We start from the raw sequence: 25,867 nt of genomic DNA, 5'->3' as shown, positions 1-25,867 counted from the left end.
TGCTCAATTTGTATGAACTTTAAACTGAAAACAGTACTCTACCTATGATCTGATACAGAGTAGAATATTAATGCTATATGAAGTCATACTGTTCATAGCATTTTTTGACCACATCACATTATCAACTTATTTACAAATTTGATGATTGTATCATTGTTGCTATTGTTCAGTTCACTTAGATAATAATATTTATGTCTTTAAGAAAGTGAAATTATCAGCACATACTTTATATTAAGGACATCAGAAAATCTTTGAAACTATGTATTGTGAGGTATAGTTAAAACTTACTAAGCCAAAGGAGTTTGGTACTTTTATATCTGCCTAACAATTCATATGAGAGAAAACAGTGGGCCTCTTTGACCTGTCAGCTAACATTTATTGTTTGCTAACATTACAAGTAGTGTCCAACATGCAAAACCTTTTCGTTACAAGTGTTGGAATGTTCCTTTTACATCTTCAGTTCAGTTCAGTTCAGTCGCTTAGTCGTGTCCAACTCTTTGCGACCCTACGAATTGCAGCACGCCAGGCCTCTCTGTCCATCACCAACTCCCGGAGTTTACTCAAACTCATGAGCATCAAGTCGGTGATACCATCCAGCAATCTCATCCTCTGTTGTCCCCTTCTCCTCCTGCCCCGAAGCCTCCCAGCATCAGGGTCTTTTCCAGTGAGTCAACTCTTCGCATCAGGTGGCCAGAGTATTGGATTTCAGCTTCAGCATCGGTCCTTCCAATGAACACCCAGGACTGATCTCCTTTAGGATGGACTGGTTGAATCTCCTTGCAGTCCAAGGGACTCTCAAGAGTCTTCTCCAACACCACAGTTCAAAAGCATCAATTCTTCGGCGCTCAGCTTTCTTCATAGTCCAGCCCTCACATCCATACATGACCACTGGAAAAATGACAGCCTTGACTAGACAGACCTTTGTTGGCAAAGTAATGTCTCTGCTTTTCAATATGCTGTCTAGATTGGTCATAACTTTCCCTCCAAGGAGTAAGCGTCTTTTAATTTCATGGCTGCAATCACCATCTGCAGTGATTTTGGAGCTGAAAAAAATAAAGTCAGCCGCTGTTTCCACTGTTTCCCCATCTATTTCCCATGAAGTGATAGGACTAGATGCCATGATCTTAGTTTTCTGAATGTTGAGCCTTTAAGCCAACTTTTTCACTCTCCTCTTTCACTTTCATCAAGAGGCTTTTCAGTTCCTCTTCACTTTCTGCCATAAGGGTGGAGTCATCTGCATATCTGAGGTTATTGATATTTCTCCTGGCAATCTTGATTCCAGCTTGTACTTCCTCCAGCGCAGCGTTTCTCATGATGTACTCTGCATGTAAGTTAAATAAGCAGGGTGACAATACACAGCCCTGACATACTCCTTTTCCTATTTGGAACCAGTCTGTTGTTCCATCTTAACTGTAGTTAATTATGAATTAATATGTAATAATGCTTTTATAGATTGTGAGTTGGCATTTTCGTGTATAATTTTATTTAAAAGGTTGGGGTTCTAGGAGCACTACAGATGCAGTAATACTTAGAGGTGAATTCTAGGAGCATTTTGTTTCCACAGCCTACTCACTGGGTGGCGCTGTTGTATTAGTGTTGACCTCTCACAATTTAGACGTTTTCATTTTCTTTTACGTAAGTAAATAGAGTGATGAACATTGAACACAGTGTTCTAGGTGGGAAGGTTAGATTCTGACTTTGTTGGCTTTAAGATACGTATTTAGAGCTCAGGCTTAAGACAAACAGCCTGAATTCAAAGCAGGTCTCTGTTTTTGTATTGTCTTATAGTCATTCAAAATCTGTTAATCTACTTCATTCCTCATCTGTGTCCCTCTTTATTAGTACATTTGGGAACTGGACTATACATTTGAGTTACTTTAAACAGTATCTTCATTTTGGTTTCAAATGAAATTTTTAGTCTGAAACCATAAAATATATGTCCTTTGTTAATTTGTGATGAACTCTAAACCAGATGTAAGGAAGCAAAAATTTGGTATATTCTACTTTAACCTCCTAGTATCCTTTCCTCAACTTTCACATCATCCTGTATTATTGTAACGTAGCATAGAGAACCTTGGGCTTCCCAGGTGGCGCTGGTGATAAAGAACTGGCCTGCCAATGCAGGAGACATAAGAGTTGCTGGTTTGATCCCTGGGTTGGGAAGATACCCTGGAGGAGGGCATGGCAACCCACTCCAGTATTCTTGCCTGGAGGATCCCATGGATCCTGGTGGGCTATGACCCATGGGGTCGCACAGAGTCAGACACTACTGAGATATTTGTCTAATGTAACTGTTTAAAATACGAGTTTTGTACTCTGGGCATTTCTGAATTTGGTATTGTGATATCCTATAGTGAGATCAGTCCTGGGTGTTCATTGGAAGGACTGATGCTGAAGCTGAAATTCCAAGACTTTGGCCACCTGATGCGAAGAACTGACTCATTGGAAAAGACCCTGATGCTGGGAGGGATTGGGGGCAGGAGGAGAAGGAGACAACAGAGATGAGATGGCTGGATGGCATCACCGATTTGATGGACATGAGTCTGAGTAAGCTCCGGGAGTTGGTGATGGACAGGGAGGCCTGGCGTGCTGCGGTTCATGAGGTCGCAAAGAGTCGGACACGACTGAGCGACTGAACTGAACTGATAGTGCTACCAGGTATTTCAAGGAAGTTTAAGAGATTCTTGGGGAGGAGGGTTGGGAAATGTGAACACTTATGTTAAAGTTAATCATTTATAACAAATTTTGGAAAAGGAAGTTAAAAAATAAAACCAATAATGACAGTACCAGAAAACTTTGGAGATAACTAGCTTTTTTGTCAGAATTTTAGTGTCACATTGTCATTCCAGTAGATTCTTTTATGCTAATAACTTCTGTTATCTAGAGTAAATCTTCCAGTACAGACTTTATTTAATGAACTCTTAGAAGGAAATCACTTCTAAGTTCTCAACATCTTTTCATAGCCCCTAATCTTATTTCTCTCAAAAAGAAGGCTATATCTCTGTGTTTTATCAAAACATTTCTACATAAATACCAGGTAAGAGTATCTAATTTCAGTGTTAGTATTTGAAAAAAGTACCCTTCAGTTTTCACTGACTGTTAAGCAGGCAACCGATAAACAAATTGACCATATAAATTCGAAATTGATATCTGAATGTTATGCCTAGGATAACCCATTAAGACAGTTTCTATTTATATTCCTTTTGCATACAATATTTAAATAATACTAGTTCACATTCATAGAAGATATTCTAGGTGCTAGGTCCGTGTATTTTCTCATTAATTCTCAGAACTGCATAAAGTACTTTCCATTCCCATTTTTCAGATGTAAAACCCAAAACTTAAGAAAACTTAGTTTGTTTCTAGTCATATATCTAGAAAAAGAGCCACGCTTTGAACCCACGCAGTCTGACAGTGGAAGCTGTCTAGCTACTCTACTGTACTGCCTAATCTCAGACCCTTATAGCTGGTAGGGGCCGTGTTGATTTTTGTAACAGACTGCTTATGTTCCTCGGGTTGTGTTCCCGGGTCCTCCTAGGAAGGACTGTGTCCCCAGATACCTTCCACCATTTACCACCTCTCTACAATACTCACACACAAAACCAGCGTTGTCCCTGACACTGTCTGCTTGGCATTAGTGCCACAGCCCACAAGTTAACGGGGAGCTCTCTCTCACAAGACTGCTGCTGCTTCAGCAGCCAGCTGCAAGTCCCACATTGTCATCTGTACTTCTGACTGCCGGACTATAAGTTGGAGTCACCACAGTTCCCTCCTCAGGCTTCAGTAGTTTGCTGGAATGACTCAGAACGGGGAAGCAAGTCTGCTGGTTTGTTGCATGTTAAAGGATATAAAGGAGTAGCCGGGTGTGAGACACATACAGCAAGGTCTGTATGGGCCCAAGAACAAGAGCTTCTGTCTCCACTGAGTGGGGTGCCCCCTGGCACGTGGACGTGCTCATCACCCCAGAAGCTCTCTGAGCCCCATACTTTCATCCCGCAGACATGACTGATTACTAACTCAGTCTCTGGCCTCTCACCTCTGGCCACTCTCCAAAGAATGGGGATTGCAGCTGAAGTTTCCAAGCTTCTACTCATGGCTTGGTCTTTCTGGTGATCAGCCTTCATCCTGAAGTTATCCAGGAGCTCACCATAAATTGCCTCAGAGCAAAAGATGCTTGTATTACCCAAGGTGTTTAGGTGCTCTGTGTTAGGAACTAGGGTCAAAGACCAATTATTAGAACAAAAGATATTCCTAGCACCTTTATCAGTTAGCAAATTACAAAAGTTTTAGCATCGTTTGCAGGAGCCAGGGCCTAAGGTCAAATTTTCTATTATATCACAATAGCATGGTAGGAAACTACAATGTCCTTTTATCTGCCATGTATAAACTCATTATTTCAGTACTAGTGTGTTTCTCACATCATCCGGTCCACTTTTCTTATTCAACTTAATCTTCCACTACATGTGTTTTATTGAAGTTTAGTTAATTTTTACTGTATTAATTTCTCCTGTACAGCAAAATGACTCAGATTCAGTTATACATATGTGTGTGTGTGTATTCATATGTACACTTTCCTTTTTATATTCTTTTCCTTTATGGGTTATCCCAAGATGTTGCTCTCTATGCAATGCAGTAGGACCTTGTTGTCCATCCATTCATATGTAATAGTTTGCATCTACTAACTCCAAACTTCCATTCCATCGCCCCAACTTCTTTGACCCGACCTCCCCCTTGGCAACCAAAAGTCTGTTCTCTATGTCTGTGAGTCTGTTTCTGTCTTTCACTGTCTTTTAAAACATACCCTCTGTTCTTATCAGACTGGTCTTCTTACCATAATCCCAGCTCCCATCACTGTCAGCCCTCAGTAGCTTATTTCCACCCTGGTGTATTTTGTTCCTTTTCCATTTAGGGTTCTCTTTCCTCTATTTCCTGTCTAGCCAAATTGAATTCAGCGATCACTTCTTTCACCCATCCTTCACTTCCTGCTCCAGTCCACACAGATCTCTCTTTTATTTGCTCTCCTAGTATGTACCACATAGTAACATACCATGTTATAAGCTCTTGGGTCATTCCATACAGGTAAATGTGATTATCTTAATTAAACTGCAAATACTCTTAAAGTCCTAAAATTACTCTCAAGTCCTAAAATTTCTTCTTTATACATCCTATAACAATGAACTCCAGTTGGACTATAAATATAGTCTGACCCATGGACCTATTTAGATCCCTGATAAAGTTTTATCAATTTAAATGAGAAAAATAAGACAATGTAGTGAGTTTCTCATAAAGCTAGATTTATTTGGTTTAAAAATCAGCTTAATATTCCACTATGTCTTTTCTACATTATTATTTTTTGAGTTGAATTATCATTTTTTTCCTAAGGTGATTGTAATAATAGATGGCTGTTTTCTAAATGTTCCTATTTGTCAAAGTACATAATTTTCCATCCTGTGCCAGTACCTCACTTTTGCTTGTACTGCTTCAGATAATCCAAAAGTCAGAGCATCACTGCCATCACATAAGAATTTAATGATTTAGTTACTTTAATTCATGTTGCACGGCTCATTTATTCAAGAAGTTTCAGCTGAGTACCAACTCAATTTAAAATGCATTAAATATTAAACACATTGAGGACATGTTGGTAAATACTGAAATGAGGAGGGATTCTTTCTATTCAGTTGTTGTCTGGCAGAACATGTTCTCTGGTAAAGTGATCTGAACTAAAGATTAAGAATCACTCTCACAGAGAATTCTTTTTTTTTTCAAATGTAGTTCAGTAGTCAAAATCATCTGTGATGGTGAACTTGTTTGAAATTCAAATTTTTGGACCCCCACCCCCAGACCCACAGAATCAGGATCTCTGGGTTTAAAAACTTTAGCACTTTAAAGTCGATTCCCCAAGTCATTCTGATGCAGTTCATTAGAGTTGAGAACAACTGCTCACCTAGCAGACTAATTATAGATCTATATTCAGGACCTAGTTCTGCCAGTCACTAGTCATCATTTTTTGGGGGAAGTTTCTTGACATCTGTAAATCTCAGCTGCTCTAGAAAACATGGTTAATAAGTCTGCTGCACTGAGGATTAGTGGGATGGTGACTGTAACATAGTGGCCCACTGAGTGTGGTCAGAAAATACTCCCTAACTTCCTTTCCTTCCTCTGAAATTCCTTTGCGCTTTGATGAGTAGAATAGTTTCTGATAATTTATTCGACATTACTCGTGACTGCAACCAGTCATGTGTTACTAATTCTCTTTTCGTCTATGTCTCTTACTGCTGTCGACGCCAGAGCCATCCCATGCGCCACTAAGGAGCAGGATATAGGCCCTTCCTCATCCCCGGGTCCCTGCTGCTCCTTTCCTTACCAGCAAGCAACCAAGTGGGCTGGAAAACGTGGGTGTGGGCGTCTGTCTGGGGAAATCCTCCTTAGCTCACCTTCACAATACTTGTGACCCAGACGTGGGGGAAAGAGGGTCCACAGAGCAGGAGTGCAGTTTCCATCAAGCACTATTCAACAGCCAGCTGGGTGTCCCACAGGTCAGTTTAGTTCTGGTACCATCCACCTGGGGTTCGCATCAGATCCCACAAGGTAAGAAACTGAGTCTACAAAACAGCCCCCATTTCAGACGTCAGTCACAAAGTCCGCATTGTTACCTCTACTTCAGTCACCTGTAAACCGGGGTTCCCATGACCCCTCCTCGGGTTTGATCATTTTCTAGAATGGCACTCCGGACTCAGGGAAATTCTTACTTGTGTTTACCAGTTTATTATAAAGCATGTAATAAAGGATACAGGTGAGTAGTTAGCCAAAGACATACATAAGATGAGATCCAGAAGGGTTCTGAGCATATGAGTTTCTGTCCTTGTGGAGCTGAAGTGTCCTTCCCTCCTAGATGGACTTCCCCGGTGGTTCAGACGGTAAAACATCTATCTACAATGCCAGAGATTTAGGTTCAATCCCGGGGTCGGGAAGATCCCCTGGAGAAGGAAATGGCAAACCACTCCAGTATGCTTGCCTGGAAAATCCCACGGATGGAGGAGCCTGGTGGGCTACAGTCCATAGGGTGTCAAAGAGTTGGACATGACTGAGCAACTTCACTTTCATGTTTACTTTTTCACCCTCCTACTAGATGTGCTCACCAACCCAGAAGCTCTCTGAACACCATACTGTTGGGATTTTTATCACGGCTTTATCGTGTAGGCATGATTAATCATTAGCTCAGTCTCTCGCCCTTCTTCCCTTACCAGAGAATGGGGATTGGAACTAAAAGTTCCAAGCTTCTAGTCATGGCTTGCTCTTCCTGGGGACCAGCCCTCTTGGAAGCAATCCAGGAGCCCACCAAGACTGCCTCATTAGAACAAAAGACACACTCCTATAACCCAGAAAATTCCAAGGAATTTAGGAGCTCTGTGTCAGAAACTAGGGTCAAAGACCAAACATGAGAACAAAAGATGCTCCTAGTGCTTTTATCACTTAGGAAACCCTTAAATTATAAAGGTTTTATAATGTTCCAGGAAGCAAGGGCAGGAAGCAAAGACATTGTTTCTATTATTTCAGTTTCCTATTCAATAAAATAGGAACTTATTCTAGATAATTTAATAGATTCTTCCTGCTTAAAAAAAAAAACAAAAAATTTCTAATTTTCATTTCATAAATAAAAACTAAGAAGTCTTTATTAAGTTCTCCAACTGTTACCACTTTGCCAGTGTAGAATGCTAGACTTATATTGGAAAAAACTATTTTATTTTAGGGAAAATAAAGGATATACTAAAGTCAATTTTTATATCAATGGTGACATCTCTTTGACTCAGAAAGGAGATGTGGTAGGGAGAGATAGCAGGGGCTAGAAAGTGGGAAAACCACAGTCTGAGTAGCCTAGTCATATCAAAATCCCATAGCTCTTTCCTCCATTTTAGTGTTACCTCTTATAGGAGTTGCTCCCAAATATGAGAGGAGTTCTTTTGTATATAAATTCAGAAATTAAAAGATTAGGAAAAAGGCATTTTGTGTTATAAAATAATTTGCTAGGGCTGCTATGAGAAGTACCTCAAACTTGGTATCTTTAGCAACCAGAAATTCATCATCGCGTAGTTCTGAAGATTACAAGTGCAAGGTTTGTAACCGAACAAGGCCAGCACTGAGCGCAGGCTTGGCTGCTTCCCAACTGACAGTCCAGCATTCAAGAGACGAGTGTTGGTGGCAAAGGAGAAGTCGTTCTATTCAGGAGACCAGAAGTTTGGAAGGTCGGTGAGCTGGTGTCCTAAGACCGCCTCCGGGCTTCAGGCCGGAAGACAAAGGTTTTGGAGACGGGTGTGAGGGAAGGGACTGCAGAGGGCGTGGAGGGCAGGTGCGCAGTTCTCAGACTGGTTAGCACCGAGGTGCAGTTTTGAGCATCATCAACATTTTGGTTTCAACCAGTCTGGGGCCTACATGGTTGAAGTCAGCAGTTTTCATCTGATGGAAGTCTGCTTCCTGTGAAAACAACTTAGCAATGTGTGTCTATACTTTACCTATCTATATCTCTCAGGGAACTGGGAGTTCAGTGACTGCCACTGTGGCTGGTTTATAGTCCAAATTGTTACCAGTTTTCTAGCCCAACAGCTATTCATTTTTACATCTTCAGATTTCCCGCTCGTTAACTGTTGAACCAACATTTGCAGAATCAGGGGAGGCCTGGGACTCTAAAGCAAAGCCTTTCACTTCAAAGGACAGGGATATAGGAGCTTGTATGCAGTTTCAATCCCCCTTTTACTTAATACTCCTCAGTCTTGAGGGGAACAGGATCAGGACAAGAAAGGGAATGCAATTTTGCATAGAGGGGTTAACCATAAACTCTACAGAGGAAACAAAGTTTGGGAGTTTTGGTCTCAGGGGCATTTGGTCTCAGGTTAAGGTGTCAACAGAGTTGGTTCCTTCTGAGTGTTCTGAGGAAGAATCTGTTCCATTCCTCTCCCCTAGCTTATGATGGGTTGCTGGCAACTTTGGGTGTTCCTTGGTTTGCAGATATACCACCCCAGTCTCTGCCTCATCTTCACATAGCATCCTCACTATTTTGTATCTGTGTCCAAATTTCTCATAAGGACACCAGTCATATTGAATCACCCAAATAACCTCATTTTAACTTGATGACTTCTATAAAGACCCTATTTCCAAATAAGGTCAAATTCTGAGATTCAGGGGCTTAGGACTTCAGCATATTTCTTATGGCGGGTGTAATTCAATCCATAAAACATGATTCACAACACCCTTCCTGGACAGGATCTATAAATAGCCTAAGGGTTCAAACCAGGACAAATGTGCATGCTTTCCTCAGAGCGAAATACAATCTCTTTTTGTACCTCCTTTTTAAATTGAGTACTAATTTATTATTTTTATATTGATTAATGTCCTTTGAGTGCAACATGCTCAGTTTATGTGTTTCATTTTATTTTTCTTAGAAACAGAACTCTTAAAAAGCATGCCTGAATATCTTCAAAGGGAACAAGCAAAGGTAATTGAATTGGTGGCACTTTGGGTCTTGTCATAGAGAACAGTAGGTTTCATTCAACAGATCATAGACGGCTATCCTAATTTACTGAGGACTGACAGTGTCTCTGAATTCTAAAACTGTGCACTTAGTGAATTGTTTTTTTACAGTTGCTAAGTTGTGTCTGACTCTTTTGCAACCCCATGGACTGTAGCCCACTAGGGTCCTCTGTCAATGGGATTTCCCAGGCAAGAATACTGGAGTGGGTTGCCATTTCCTTCCCCAGGGAATCTTCCTAAGCCAAGGATCAAAGGTGCATCCCTTCATTAGCAGCAAGTTCTTTACCAGTGATCCACCAGGGAAGCCCACTTAATGAATACACAGAAATAAAGTTGAAAGGAACATAATAGAGTGAGCATGTATCAGTTTAGAACAACTTTAAAAATATGCCCAAACTCCAGGCTGCTGAGAGTATAGCAGTTTGCTAACACAGAAAAACTTTGTTTCACTGTGTGTAGTCAGTGTTCAGTGATCCATGTTACAGCGGTATCATTCTGAAGGTAGTCAGATACCAGCATTGGGCACCGCAGTTTTGTAGTGCCAGCCACAACTGATCAGCTGAGGACCTGTGACCCTACGTACAATCTGGCCAAGAGGATAAAGTAAGGGGAGCACAGTGCAAGAGAATCACAAAAAGAGATGCCACAAAAGGGAGAGCTTGTCCGCTTGCTCATCTGTAGAACCTACAGGCCTGCTTTAGAGTTCCCTTTGGAACATGGTGGGGTGGGAGAGAATTCTTAGGAAAGCTTGACAAGGAATTCAAAAGAGCATGTTTTGAACATGAAAGAAAGTGCCTATTTCCTTCTTAGATATTCTGAAAGCAGAAGGCTTACTAGTGTAGCCTGCACCTGTCAGGATTAAAGGCACCAAAATAAGGAATATTTGGGAAAAGAACCCATGGGTTATGAGGCTGCATGAGAAAGGATATACTGGTGGGGAGGGGGTGGGGGGAAGGATCCCTGAAGTACCCCAGACAGCCATAGGACCAAGAGGCTGAATCCCCATCCAGAAAAAATATTGCAGCAGGAGACAGGCTAGGCTTAAGACAACTGAACGCCTCTTCAAGAACTAAGTACTCCACCAGCAAAGGACAGAGTCATTCCAAGCCAGGGAAATTCTAGAAATGCCTCACACCCTGGTGTGTGGATGGTTTTATAAGATGCCCTCTGGTTCTCCTGTCCCTCCCCCTGCCCTGCCCCTAATTTCAGTGAAAATGGACCCAAGATGCAGGGGGAAGAAGTGGAAGAGATGCCATGCTTCACCTACTCCCCTCCCATTTTAAACTAACAACTCTGTGTTTAGTAATTAAAAGTGACCAGAAAATTATGGAATCTGTCTAAGATACTCTTAAATGAGAGATTTAAGATGACCTAGTTGGAGGTATCATCTGCATATCCGAGGTTATTGATATTTCTCCTGGCAATCTTGATTCCAGCTTGTGCTTCCTGAAGCCCAGCGTTTCTCATGATGTACTCTGCATATAAGTTAAATAAGCAGGGTGACAGTATACAGCCTTGACGTACTCCGTTTCCTATTTGGAACCAGTCTGTTGGTCCATGTCTGGTTCTAACTGTTGCTTCCTGACCTGCATGCAGGTTTCCCAAGAGGCAGGTCAAGTGGTCTGGTATTCCCATCTCCTTCAGAATTTTCCACAGTTTATTGTGATCCACCTTTACAGCAGAAAGTGAAGAGGAACTAAAAAGCCTCTTAATGAAAGTGAAAGAGGAGAGTGAAAAAGTTGACTTAAAGCTTAACATTCAGAAAACTAAGATCATGGCATCCAGTCCCATCACTTCATGGCAAATAGATGGGGAAACAGTGAAAACAGTGGCTGACTTTATTTTTCTGGGCTCCAAAATCACTGCAGATGGTGATTGCAGCCATGAAATTAAAAGACACTTCTTGGAAGGAAAGTTATGACCAACCTAGATAGCATATTAAAAAGCAGAGACATTACTTTGCCAACAAAGGTCCGTCTGGTCAAGGCTATGGTTTTTCCAGTGGTCATGTATGGATGTGAGATTTGCACTGAGAAGAAAACTGAGCACCAAAAAATTGATGCTTTTGAGCTGTGGTGTTGGAGAAGACTCTTGAGAGTCCCTTGGACTGCAAGGAGATCCAACCAGTCCATCCTAAAGGAGATCAGTCCTGGGTGTTCATTGGAAGGACTGATGCTGAAGCTGAAACTCCTATACTTTGGCCACCTCATGCGAAGAGTTGACTCACTGGAAAAGACCCTGATGCTGGGAGGGATTGGGGGCAGGAGGAGAAGGAGATGACAGAGGATGAGATGGCTGGGTGGCATCATCGACTCGATGGACATGGGTTTGAGTAAACTCCAGGAGTTGGTGATAGACAGGGAGGCCTGGCGTTCTGCAATTCATGGGGTTGCAAAGAGTCGGACATGACTGAGCAACTGAACTGAGCTGAGTTGGAGGTAATAATTAGAAGAAATGAAACAGTTTAAGGTTTATAATGTTTACACTGTAAACACTCTTGAAGTAAGTCATAGTTCTATTCTCAGAAGGGATCTTCAGGGCTGACAAGCTAGAAATAATTGAGGATGATTATTAGACCACAGGGCTTTTTTAAAGGGGTTTCTTGGGTGGCGCTAGTGGTAAAGAACCTGCCTACCAATGAAGGAAAATAAGAGATGTGGGTTTGATCCCTGGGTCCAGAATATCCCCTGGAGAAAGAAATGGCAACCCATTCCAGTATTCTTGCTTGGAGAATCCCATGAACAGAAGAGCCTGGTGGGCTACAGTCCATAGGGTTGCAAAGAGTTGGAAATGACTGAAGCAATTGAACATGCATGTATGCACGCAACTGAGCTAAAATAACTAGAAAAGAGGGCTTTTAAAAAAAAAGCCTTTTTAGCTATTCTCAGTGTTTGACCCTGTAATCATTAAATAGTCAGTATCTGATTGTTGTATATTTTGGAATCCCCATTTGAATAAATTCAACAGAACATTTATTTAACAAATATCTATTGATGGCCTTTTATTAGGCAGAAAGCATGTTAGGTGTTGGCAGTATAAATTCAAAGAAGGGGGCCTTTCCTGATGGTCCAGTAGTTAAGAATCCAGCCTTGTAATGCAGGGGATGAAGGCTCAATCCCTGACTGAGGAACTGAGATCTCACGTGCCACAACTATGGAGCCTGTGAGTCACAACTGGAGAGCTGCCGTGCTGCAAAATATTTAAATAAATATTAAATAAATAGATATCAAAGAAGGTATTGCTTGTCCTTGAAGAGGTCACTGTGTGTGTATTTATAAGTTCAATTTGGTTCAGTCGCTTAGTCGTGTCCGACTCTTTGCAACCCCATGGACTGCAGCATGCCAGGCCTCCCTGTCCATCACCAACTTGCAGTTTACTCAAACTCATGTCCATTGAGTCGGTGATGCCATCTAACCATCTCATCCTCTGCCACTGTCTCCTTCTCCTCCTGCCTTCAATCTTTCTCAGCATCAGGGTCTTTTCAAATGAGTCAGTTCTTTGCCTCAGGTGGCCGAAGTATAGGAGTTTCAGCTTCAGCATCAGTCCTTCCAATGAACACCCAGGACTGATCTCCTTTAGCATGGACTGGTTGGATCTCCTTGCAGTCCAAGGGACTCTCAAGAGTCTTTTCCAACATCACAATTCAAAAGCATTAATTCTTTGGTGCTCAGCTTTCTTTATAGTCCAACTCTCATATCCATACATGACTACTGGAAAAACCACAGCTTTGACTAGACGGGCCTTTGTTGGCAAAGTAATGTCTCTGCTTTTTAACATGCTTTGTAGGTTGATCATAACTTTTCTTCCAAGGAGCTAGTGTCCTTTAATTTCATGGCTGCAATCACCATCTGCAGTGATTTTGGAGCCCCCAAAAATAAAGTCTGTCACTATTTCTGTTGTTTCCCGTTCTATTTGTCATGAAGTGATGACACCGGATGCCATGATCTTAGTTTTCTGAATGTTGTGTTTTAAGCCAGCTTTTTCACCCTGCTCTTTCACTTTCATCAAGAGGCTCTTAGTTCCTTGCTTTCTGCCGTAAGGGTGGTGTCATCTGCATATCTGAGATTATTGATATACCTCACCAGAGGACTGCTAGACATACTAGAGAGTGGATAGAAGTGTAGAGTAACACCCAGGAGGAAGCAGTTGACATTCTGGGGAGATCAGTAGAGGTGTCACAGAAAGCATGACATTTAAGCTGGTCCTTGGTGTAGTTCTTGCGGTTCAACTGGTAAAGAATCCACCGGCAGTGCAGGAGATTTGGGTTTGATCCTTGGGTTGAGAAGATCCCCTGGAGAAGGGAAAGGCTTGCCCACTCCAGTATTCTGACTTGGAGAATTCCGTGCACTGTGGGTCGCAAAGAGTCAGACAGGACTGAGCAACTCTCACTTTCCCTTTGGAGTAGGTACACATTAAGCCTATGACATCCGTGGTAGCCTTTAACGCCTTGCTCAGATTAGTTTATTGGGTTGTTTTTCCACCCGGCAGTTTGATGAGAGCAGGGCAGGGAAATTCTGATGGGAGGAAGCAGTGCCAGAGAGAGAGGGCCTTACAAGGAAGGAAATCTGGAAGTCAGAGCTTCCTGAGTCTCCCCAGGGACATAGCAGGGGTACTAGGAAGAAGAGCTCTGCCATAAGTGGGGGGAGACAAAGCTGTAGCCTACATCGCTTTACTTGGGTCTGGCCTGGTTCTACTGATCTATTTCAGGGGTTCTTTTTGAACCCCTGTATATTTCATATGCAGGATTCTGTCCACCAGACAGGACAGTCACTGACTCTTAAGACTTTCCTATTTGAAACAATGTATGCAGATGGATATTCATATGGAACAATAAAACAAGGGCTGAACTAGGTTCAAACGCTCATGGCAGAATGAGTAAGTGAGCACACACAGAAGTGCAGTTCAAGTTATTTTCATTCTTATAGCCCTCTGAAGCTTTGATGATCTAGTTTATGTTTTTAAAATTTCCAGTTTCAAGGGGGTATATACTAAGAAATTGGCTAATTGTATGATTTGGAACAATCAGAAAGATCCCATTTTTAAAATTAATCCTAAAACTAGAAGGTTGGACTAGATTTACCTCTATGAGCCTTTCCAAGGCTACCTGTAATTTATGAGTATTAGAGGCTAGTTCCAATACTTTGGCCACTTGATGCAAAGAAGTTCTAATTCTTTGGCTACCTGATGTGAAGAACTGACTCATTGGAAAAGAACCTAATGGTGGGAAAGATTGAAGATGGGAGGCGAAGAGGATGACAGATGATGAGAATGGTTGGCTGGTATCACCAACTTGACAGACATGAGTTTGAGCAAGCTCTGATAGTTGGTGATGGACAGGGAAACCTGGCATACTGCAGTCCATGGGGCCACAAAGAGTTGGACACAACTGAGAGACTGAAATGAGAGGCTAGTTCAATCAGTGCTAATTATCTTATAGTCAGATTTGGTGCACTTAAATCAAATTCATTTATTTAAGAACTATTTGGTTAGTCATCTATTAGTAAGGCTGCCAGATAAAAATACAGGTCACCTGTAAATCTGAATTTCAAGTAAGGAAAAATGACTTTTTCAAAGTATGCTCCATGTAATATTTAAATATACAAAATACTCAAAAATTAGACTTAAAATTAATCTTTAACTGAAGCTCAATTAATTAGGTATCTTAATTTTTTCCCCCTAAATCTGGCATTCTTATTAAAAGCTGGGCTCTGGGGAAGATGAAAAAGTGAGTCAATTATAGATTCTGCCCTTGAGTCAAAAGAGATTCAAATGTAAAACCACACTACAAAATGAAAAGTGATACATTTATCAGAAATATACAGTGAAAAGATTATAAAAGTTGGCAAGAGGGAGAAATTACTTCTAGGCTTAAAAAACAAGGGAAATCTCTGAGCTGGCTGAGAAAGATGGCAGGATGAAGGCATGTGGATGTTGTAGGGAGAGGAAGAAGGTATTCGTGGTAGACGTCATGGCTTCAGCAAAGTCTTGGAGGGGCAGCATGGATGAGGGAGGCCCACTAGTCACTCAGTCTGACTGTAGCCTGATTACAGGAAGGGAAATAATGCCAGAGAAGATTGGAAAGCTGAGTTTGGGCCATACCAAGGGAGCCTAGACAGATAGGGAGGGAAGGGAAGTGGCTCAGTCGTGTCCGACTCTTCGTGACTCCATGGACTGCAGCCTACCAGGCTCCTCCATCCATGGGATTCTCCAGGGAAGAGCATTGGAGTGGGTTGCCAGGGACGTAGACTGGAAGTCTGAATAGGCCAAGGAGTTTGACTTGGTGCTCAAAGGGTTTTGATCCAGGGTGACACTGCATGCCAAAGAGACAAGGAGAGTATGAAAGATCATCCCAGATCAATCACCTCTAAGAAAACATGGCTCGTTAGTTTTGTCTTTGTCCACAAAAGAAAACACATCTTAAAATATGTACTAAGCAGAGAGGAAATGTGGTAAAGTGGAAAAACCATAAGCTTTGCTATAAAAGTATTCTGAGTTTAAACTTCCATTTTCCCTCTGACATTTTCTGTCTCTGAAGCATGGTTTCCTTATCTGTAAAGCAGGACTAACTATGTTCTTGTTATGCTTGGATGTTGTGAGGAGGTAACACCATGTACCTGGAACACAGTGGGAGCTGACCAGATACTAATTACTGAGTCATTATTTTGCTTACTACTTACTCCTCTCTAGCTCCCAGAGTTTCTTATTTTATTGCAAAAAGTGAAGATGCTGCTAGTAAATAGAAAATTTCCTTTCAAAAATATTTATTTTTTCTCTCTTTGTAAAGAATTAATATTTTAAAATAAAGAACAATGTGCCAATCTGAACTGAAAAATACAGGAAGAACCAAGAAGCCAATATTTGGAATATGGGGGCCAAATATTTGCTTTAAACTGGTTCCTCAATGTAAAAAAAAAAACCAAACTAGATTCCCTTCCTAACTTAAATATCTCATGGTTAGAATGGGTATCCTGGGAAGAGCTTGAGTGTTTCTGGGTGATTATTAAGTGGAAGCAGCCATTTCTACTTATTTATCTGTGGCCTGACCAGGTGATGTGAAAGTTGTACCTCAGCTAGTGAACCAGGGAGTCTCAGGCATGCTCCGTGCTTGTTGGAATAACAGCATGTGTGGCCTGAGAGCCAGAGGGAAGGAGAGACTTGAGAAATACTAGGACAGTTTATCCGTGTAGAGATCCATTCTAGATTATTATTCTTCTGGTTTCTGGTTTTCTCCCCTAGAATTCTATCTCAGTTGTTGATGTAAGATGAGCCACAACGACTCATGATAAATTTGTTCTCTGAGAATGGCAACTAGAGGAACGGTTACCCAAAGTGCCCTGTCATGGTCTGTAATAGCCACCATTGCTGAGCTTGTCTGTTTACAGATAATGCCTCCCATTTGGGCATTTTTCTTTCAAAAGTGAATTCTCATCAGCAGTTACCTTTGTTCATATATTTTCTCCTTGACTTCATTCCCGTCCCCATTGCTGCGTACCCAACATAGATTTACAGCTGAAGAGAAACCACCTGTTCCCTTGTCTCTCCCCATTAGACCTGCAGTTTGCTCTCAAGTCTACTCCTCTGAATAGTCCAAAGTAAGCGGTATCTTCGGTTCATCCTCATACTTTGTATTTGGGGTCAGTAAGCTCGCTAAGTGCACAGCTGTGACACCATAGGATTCCTTCAGATTTTAAACACACAGACATGGTGTTTTCAGTCCCAGAAGACCAGTCCTTTAGTGATTTGCCGTGGGTGACATTTTTGGCAGTGCCTCTTCCTTTGTGTTTAATAGCAATCTGGATTCGTGTTTGGGAGACTCTCAAATTTATTTCCAATCAGACAAAGGTGACCTTCCTCGTCTCCAAGCTGAATCTCCCATGAGACTCATGAGTTCTGTTGAGACCTATCACAGCTGTCCTTAGTTAACTGCTAGAGCACCTTGAGTCCTAAAATAGTTGACATAGAAATAAGGCCATGACACAAAGGAAGAACAGAGTGGTCAGGCACATCACGCCACATTTTTATCAAATTATTTGGGTTACGACTTGAAAACCTGGTTAGTGCTTGACATTTTGAGTTTAAAGATAGATGGAGAAACTGAACGAAGCTTAATCACAGAGCATAGAATTAGGACCTATCATATTCAAAGCCTGGGAACAGTGAGATTGGGTTGCTTAAAACACTGCTCTCATTTGTCTGAGTAGCCCCCATACAAGAAAACACTCTGTCATGTGGGTGAGGCTGACTGCAAGACCATTGGCCTCCATCCCATTTATGCTCCAAGGCTTGATCCCCTCGGGGCTCACAAAAGTCAGTCACTCACTTTGGGAGTGAGATAGCTGAGTCACTTCCTCCTTTCTACTTGTTTTTCTGCCTGTCTAGGAAAGGGACAGGTTTACTGCTTGCCTTGGGAAACTCGAAAGTTAAACATGATAAATATAAATGGTGACTGAAACCAGTGTTAGATTCTATAAAGTTGAAAGTGGAGCTTGATACTCTGGGATAGTGTGTGTTCTTTTGTATAGTCGTTTTAGAAAAGTTAAGTTCTACCACCTCTCCAAATATACGCATAACTTCAAGCTACTGTATGTAGGTTTGGTTCCAGACCACCACAATAAAGTAAATATTGCAATAAAACGGGTCACACAATTTTTTTTTCTTGTTTCCCAGTGCATGTAAAAGTTATGTTTATACTATACTGCATGCTATTAAGTATGCAATATAATTATGTCTAAAAAACAGTGTACATACCTTTACAAAAAAGTAATTTATTGCTGGTGATCCAGTGAATAAGACTCTGCCTTTCAATGCAGGGGCTATGGGTTCAGTCCCACAGGCCTCAAGGACAAAGAACCAAAACATAAAACAGAAACAATATTGTAACAAATTAAATACTTAAAAAAACACTTTATTGCTAAAACTTGCTAACCATCTTTTGACAATGTGAGACAGTGAGAGTAAAAGTAGCTCAGTCATGTCCAGCTCTTTGTGACCCCATAGGCTATACAGACCATGGAATTCTCCAAGCTAGAATATTGGAGTGGGTAGCCTTTCCCTTCTCCCAGGAATCTTCCCAACCCAGGGATGGAACCCAAGTCTCCCACACTGCTGGCGGATTCTTTACCAGTTGAGCCACAAGGGAAGCCCAAGAATACTGGAGTGGATACCCTATCCATTCTCCAGCAGATCTTCCTGACCCAGGAATCAAACTGGGGTCTTCTTCATTGCAGGCGGATTCTTTACTAACTGAGCTATCAGGGAAGATCTTTGTGAAAAACACAGTATCTGTGAAGCACAATAAAATGAGGTAAACCTGTATTCCCAGAGCAATGAAAGAGTAAAATTTAAAACACTGGAACACTATTGGTTAGAAGCCTCTTTTCCTGTCTCTAAGTTAGGAAATAATAACACCTACTAGATAAAAATCATAGAACAATGATGTTTACTCAGAAGCCGTAACACTGACCTCTAGGAAACAGAAGCCAAATAACTATTTCTCAAAATTTTTCATCTCAGTAATGCATAGATAGTTTCCTTCCATGAGAAAACATCCCAGTATTTATTTTAGATTCACTATCAACGAAGACTGATAAATTGTATATATGATGCCCTTCTATGCTTTTTGAGGCATTTCACAAGTGTGCCTTAATTGCTCATTATGGTGATAACCCTCTCCTGGTATTGTTATTTCAGAAGCCCTCCAAGTTTGGGAACAACATGCGAAAAGAAGGGAGAAAGTTTGTTGCTATTCCCCAACTGGCTTCTCTACAAACCTTTCCTCCTGATATTTAAAAGCTGTAAGGGAAGGACGACTTGAGGCAGGAAACGGATGGGCTCCGGGCTGAGCAGTTTCTCCCCTGTGGACAGAAACTCCATAATAGCAGAAACTTCACAGAAGCAGGGTGATGGAGGAGGCTAGGCTATGCCCAGGTAAGAGGTTAAAGACCATCTCAATGCAAAAAGGCAAAATGGTTGTCTGAGGAGACCTTACACATAGCTGTGAAAAGAAGAGAAGTGAAAAGCAAAGGAGAAAAGGAAAGATATTCCCATTTGAATGCAGAGTTCCAAAGAATAGCCAGGAGAGAGAAGAAAGCCTTCCTCAGCAATCAATGCAAAGAAATAGAGGAAAACAACAGAATGGGAAAGACTAGAGTCTCTTCAAGAAAATTAGAGATATCAAGGGAAAATTTTAGACAAAGATGGGTTTGATAAAGGACAGAAATGGTATGGACCTAACAGAAGCAGAAGATATTAAGAAGAGGTGGCAAGAATACACAGAAGAACTGTGCAAAAAAGATCTTCACGACCCAGATAATCACAATGGTGTGATCACTGACCTAGAGCCAGACATCCTGGAATGTGAAGTCAAGTGGGCCTTAGAAAGCATCACTACAAACAAAGCTAGTGGATGTGATGGAATTCCAGTTGAGCTGTTTCAAATCCTGAAAGATGATGCTGTGAAAGTGCTGCACTCAATATGCCAGCAAATTTGGAAAACTCAGCAGTGGCCACAGCACTGAAAAAGGTCAGTTTTCATTCCAATCCCTAAGAAAGGCAATCCCAAAGAATGATCAAACTACTGCACAATGCACTCATCTCACACGCTAGTAAAGTAATGCTCAAAATTCTCCAAGCCAGGCTTCAGCAATACACGAACCGTGAACTTCCAGATGTTCAAGCTGGTTTTAGAAAAGGCAGAGGAAGCAGAGATCAAATTGCCAAAATCCGCTGGATCATTGAAAAAACAAGAGAGTTCCAGAAAAACATCTATTTCTGCTTTATTGACTATGCCAAAGCCTTCAACTGTGTGGATCACAATAAACTGTGGGAAATTCTGAAAGAGATGGGAATACCAGACCACCTGACCTCCCTCTTGAGAAACCTGTATGCAGGTCAGGAAGCAACAGTTAGAACTGGACATGGAACAACAGACTGGTTCCCAATAGGAAAAGGAGTACATCAAGGCTGTATATTGTCACCCTGCTTATTTAACTTATATGCAGAGTACATCATGAGAAACGCTGGGCTGGAAGAAGCACAAGCTGGAATCAAGATTGCCAGGAGAAATATCAATAACCTCAGATATGCAGATGACACCACCCTTATGGCAGAGAGTGAAGAGGAACTAAAATTCCTCTTGATGAAAGTGAAAGAGGAGAGTGAAAAAGTTGGCTTAAAGCTTAACATTCAGAAAACTAAGATCATGGCATCTGGTCCCATCACCTCACGGGAAATAGATGGGGAGACAGTGGAAACAGTGTCAGACTTTTTTTTTCTGAGCTCCAAAATCACTGCAGATGGTGATTGCAGCCATGAAATTAAGACACTTACTCCTTGGAAGGAAAGTTATGACCAAACTAGATAGCATATTATAAAGCAGAGACATTACTTTGTCAACAAAGGTCCATCTGGTCAAGGCTATAGTTTTTCCAGTGGTCATGTATGGATGTGAGAGTTGGACTGTGAAGAAAGCTGAGTGCCAAAAAATTGATGCTTTTGAATTGTGGTGTTGGAGATAACTATTGAGTCCCTTGGACTGCAAGGAGATCCAACCAGTCCATCCTAAAGGAGATCAGTCCTGGGTGTTCATTGGACAGACTGATGCTGAATCTGAAATTCCAATACTTTGGCCACCTGATGTGAAGAGTTGACTCACTGGAAAAGACCCTGATGCTGGGAGGGATTGGGGGCAGGAGGAGAAGGGGACGACAGAGGATGAGATGGCTGGATGGCATCACCAACTCAATGGGCATGAGTTTGAGTAAATTCCAGGAGTTTGTGAGGGACAGGGAGGGCTGGTGTGCTGTGATTCATGGGGTCACAAAGAGTCGGACACGACTGAGCGACTGGACTGAACTGAACTGAACTGATTCCTCATGGTCCTGGAGTAGGAAATGGCAAGTTACTCCAATATCCTTGCCTGGAAAATTCTATGGACAGAGGAGCCTGGCGGGCGGCAGTCCATAGGGTCTCAAAGAGTTGGACATGACTGTGTGACTAACACTTTCACTTTTCACTTTTGTTTCACTACTTTCCATCTTTGTGGGAATTTGCAAAGCCAAAGAACCTGGGCCTTGTCACTGACCACTGGTCTACTTGTTAGGATTTAGTGCTTTCACCACTGTGACCCGACCTCGGTCTCTGGTTGGTAACCAAAGCCACTGCATGCCCCAGGCTTCTCAAGATCAGATTTGTATTTTAAACACTGAGATATTGCTCAGAGAACTCACTTCCCTGATGAAAGAGGATAATTTGTTCTTCTAAGGTTGTACAACTGCGCTGTCCAATTAGATCATGCGGTTTCAAGAGATTATACATTCAGCTCTTTTTGGCATTCCTCCAGTGCCTACCCCCACGGGGGGGAAAGAGAGAGAGACAGAGAGAGAGAACATACTATTGGCTTAATAATTCTTGTGAAACACAGTGTTTAGATTTAAGAATACAGACAAGGGAAACCCACAACTGGCTGTCCTCTAGATTGTGTGTTTCTGTCACAGAAATTTGAGTATTCTTTTAAAAGGAAGTGTGGATTGTGTTTCTTGCCAGCAACCAAAAGGTGAGTAGTGATCTACTTAACCCACATAATAGCAGTCATTAGATTGAAATTTATCCAATTGTTATGTATATATGGGCTTCTCTGGTGACTCAGCTGGTAAAGAATCTGCCTGCAGTGCAGGAGACCCTGGGTTTGATCCCTGTGTTGGGAAGATCCCCTGGAGAAGGGAATGGCAACCACTCTGATATTCTTGCCTGCAGAATTCCATGGACAGAGGAGCCTGGTGGGCTACACTCCATGAGGTCACAAAGAGTTGGACACAATTGAGTGAGTAACACTTTCACTCTATAGATACATACTTGTACATTTTTTTGCCACTCCAGGTGAAATAATATACACGTGTAATAGATATTTCCTATCTCTACGCCATGTTTCCTGTTCATTCCTAGAACTGGACCTTGTATATTTTTAGTGTTCAACAAATATTTGTCAAATCAGTCAGAAATGAAGTGAAAGAAAGACAAACTTCAGTCTACAAACTTAACCATAATAGACAGTAGTGGCAGTATTTTTTTTTTTTCTCCAAGAAACCAAATGAACAGTTTCTAAGCAAAATCAATCTTGCTGATGTTCCTTAATTACTTAGCAATCAAAAATTTCCAGCTCAAAAAATAAGATAAAACAAAACATTAGCTTTGCTGTTACAGATCCTGCAGAATAATTTGTTCATCATAAATTCAAATATGATTGAATTGTGCCTTTATGAAACTTTTGGGAATGTATTTCATTCTGCCCTTTGTTCCGATTACACTTGTTGTAGGATGACATTCTCTTTCTCCCTTATTCCTTTTTTCTCTGCTCTGCCTGATTCTGTGAAAAAGAGACTGTGATTAAAAAAAAAAAAAAGATTCAGATTTGGCTAGCATAACAAGTGAGAGTCAATACATTGAGAGAAAGAAATGTTCTGTCTTGTGAACACCATGATCTGAAGAATTTAAGGGTCAAAAAGCCTCCTCTGAAGGTTCACAATACCAATCTGATGCCATCCATCAAGGATTGTTGTTCAGTCGCTAAGTTGTGTCGACTCCTTGTGACCCCATGGACTGCAGCAGGCCAGGGGCCCTTGTCCTTCACTACCTCCTCAGTTTGCTCAAACTCATATCCATCGAGCCAGTGATGCCATCCAGTCATCTCATCCTCTGTCACCCCCTTCTTCTCCTGCCCTCAAGCTTTCCCAGCATCAGGGTCTTTTCCACTGAGTCAGCTCTTTGCATCAGGTGGCCAAACTATTGGAGATTCGGCTTCAGCATCAGCCTTTCAAATGCATATTCGGGGTTGACTTTCTTTCAGACTGACTGGTTTGACCTCTTTGCTGTCCAAGGAATTCTCCAGCACCACAATTCAAAAGCATCAGTTCTTCAGTGCTGAGCCTTCTTTAAGGTTCAGCTCACATCCTTACATGACTACTGCAAAAAATCACAGCTTTGACTATACGAACCTTTGCTGGCAAAGTGATATCTCTGCTTTATAATATGCTGTCCATCAAGGATGGAAACAGGGCATTTGCTTAAACCTTTGACATCTTGATGGTGTACCTCCAAAATGGAGTCAAGTACCTGGGATTGGAGTGTGGATGGGCAGAAAAGGAAGAGAAAAAAATGGGAAGAAGGGAGAGCAACATGCATATCTTGATCTGGGAAGCAGTATGATGTAGTAATTAAGGTCAGATTCTCTGGAATCGGATGCCTAAGGTTGAATCTATCATCTTGTTAAAAGAAGATAGTCCTGAATTCAAAGAATTATTTAAAGAATTAAGTGAATTATCCATGTAAATTTCTTAGAACAATGGGTGACAATTAATCATTTTATAAATATTACCCATCATTATCTGAATCTGTTTCTTTTGAATTGGTGGGTATTTTGATGGGGAAAGAATGCAAGTATTTTGACCCCTCGTCTGGTCTACATATATATGTTCAACCAGGTAACAAAATTTCAGTTATGGCCCTAACTGACAGTCCTGGTTTTGCTTGGTTTCCAAATTCCCTCCATAGCACAGAGGTGACTAGTTTTCCCATTAACAGGAGACTATTCTGTGCTCATTCCATAGTTCTTTTCCAGGAAATAACTCAAGCTCCTCACTTTCTTCAATTCTACATAATCTGTTTATTTCTTTAAGTTCACTAATGGAATAGATTTTCTAGTTTTAGTTTGCAGTCATTTTTTTTTTTACATTAAAATCTTGTGCTTCCTTTTCTATTCAAAGTGCCATTAAAGCAAATACTCACAATATACTAATAAATTTTTTAAAGGCAGAACATAACACTCTATGTACAGGTTAACCCCAGTTGTTTACTATAGTTGCCTCTAGAGTAAGATCATGGCAACTTTTGGGTACTTCTTTATACTCTTAAATATTTTCTTTATCACCTAAATATGCTTAGATTACTTTGACAAATAATTAAAATATTACTTAAAATTTTGTGTCACCTCCAAAATGAAAGTTATCTAGACTAAATTTTAAATGGAGAAATGAAACTAAAAGGAAGTACCTGATTTCCCCTGAAACATATTCCCCAGATCATTAATGCTAGTGTTTTTACTGTCAACCTATGATTAAATGATAAAAATAGATGATACCAATATGTTAAAATGTTGTTTTATCAGAGTAATCTGGCTGATAGAACCTGGACACATGTTATATTCTCTTTCCTTATTAACATTTAGTCCATATCACAGAGATTATTTATCAGTCCCACAAGTATGATGGTTATGCTACATTGGGTCTATTGACAACTCCAGATTTTTCAGAATAATGAGAAGGAGTAGATAGAAATGAGTCTAATCCTACGTGTTGTATAACATCAAAAATCATTTCCATTTGGGTTTGGAAAGTAATTGTTTTGGTACATCTATGCCTTTTCCCCCCCTTTTTGGAATTAGCAATACATTAAATAAAATAACGAAGCTGTACCAGCGATTGAGGTAGCGAAGGGAGAGTTCTTTGATTCAACAGAGGACCCTATCGTTTTTTAATGGCCTGATTTCACTTTCTCAGAATGGATGCCCTGAAACTATTTGCAGCACTAGGGATTCATCTGCTATTAAAGAAATCTTTTGACTCAGTTGGTTAAGTCAATAAAATTCATGGGATTGGAAACAACAATTTGAACTCTTCTATTATTTTAAATTATTAAATTCCTGTGGTTGCCACTTACAAGCATAATTTTGTCCTTTTATTTATCTTTAGTCCTAAACCCGAAGAATTCTATTCAAGTGATATTTCTTATTATAACAGCCATTTTTAGGACTGTATTTAATGGTGAGTAGAAGATTTCAAATTGGGCTGACATCACGGAATAGCAAATGGATCCTTTCTTTAGTGAATATATGAAAAAGGAATCAAGAGAAGAATCTTTTTTGATATTTGAAAGCCTATATTTTTCTCTTTCAATACGGAAGCCTTGAAGTCTGAAATTTTTGAAAGATCTATTATTTTTCTCTCTGTGAGCTACAAGTATCTTATGGGCAACATACTTGAATATGGATGTATTGCAATGAGAGAGAAGAATATAATATTAATTTGATATTTATTACAAGAGAATAAATAAACCTTTGCTGGCAACAAATAAAGGCATAATTGGATTACTAAAAAGACATCTCTATAAATATATTGGGATGGTTTAGTAAACAGTGAATAAATTTTATGCAGTATTTTAGAAAGGGTTTTACCGAAGGAGATACTGGTCAGATGTTGTTTGTAAGATTAAATATGAAATAGGATACACTTGCACCGAACCAGAAGATGATAGAATTATGCAATCAGCATGTTAGATCAAGAAGAGGTCT

At 40.8% G+C, this 25,867-nt stretch overlaps 1 long non-coding RNA gene across 1 annotated transcript; it reads left to right on the top strand.

Moving 5' to 3' along the window:
- Positions 1 to 9,432: 9,432 nt before the first annotated feature.
- Positions 9,433 to 25,184, top strand: LOC139035171 (uncharacterized). Its single transcript, XR_011487754.1, has 2 exons — positions 9,433 to 9,490; positions 19,216 to 25,184. It is a non-coding gene; the product is annotated as an uncharacterized lncRNA (long non-coding RNA).
- Positions 25,185 to 25,867: the final 683 nt, after the last annotated feature.

This window comes from Odocoileus virginianus, chromosome 5 (assembly GCF_023699985.2).
Source record: "Odocoileus virginianus isolate 20LAN1187 ecotype Illinois chromosome 5, Ovbor_1.2, whole genome shotgun sequence".
Lineage (NCBI taxonomy): Eukaryota > Metazoa > Chordata > Mammalia > Artiodactyla > Cervidae > Odocoileus > Odocoileus virginianus.
The sequence above is the reverse complement of the archived record's forward strand: the minus strand, read 5'-3'. Positions and strand labels throughout refer to the sequence as shown.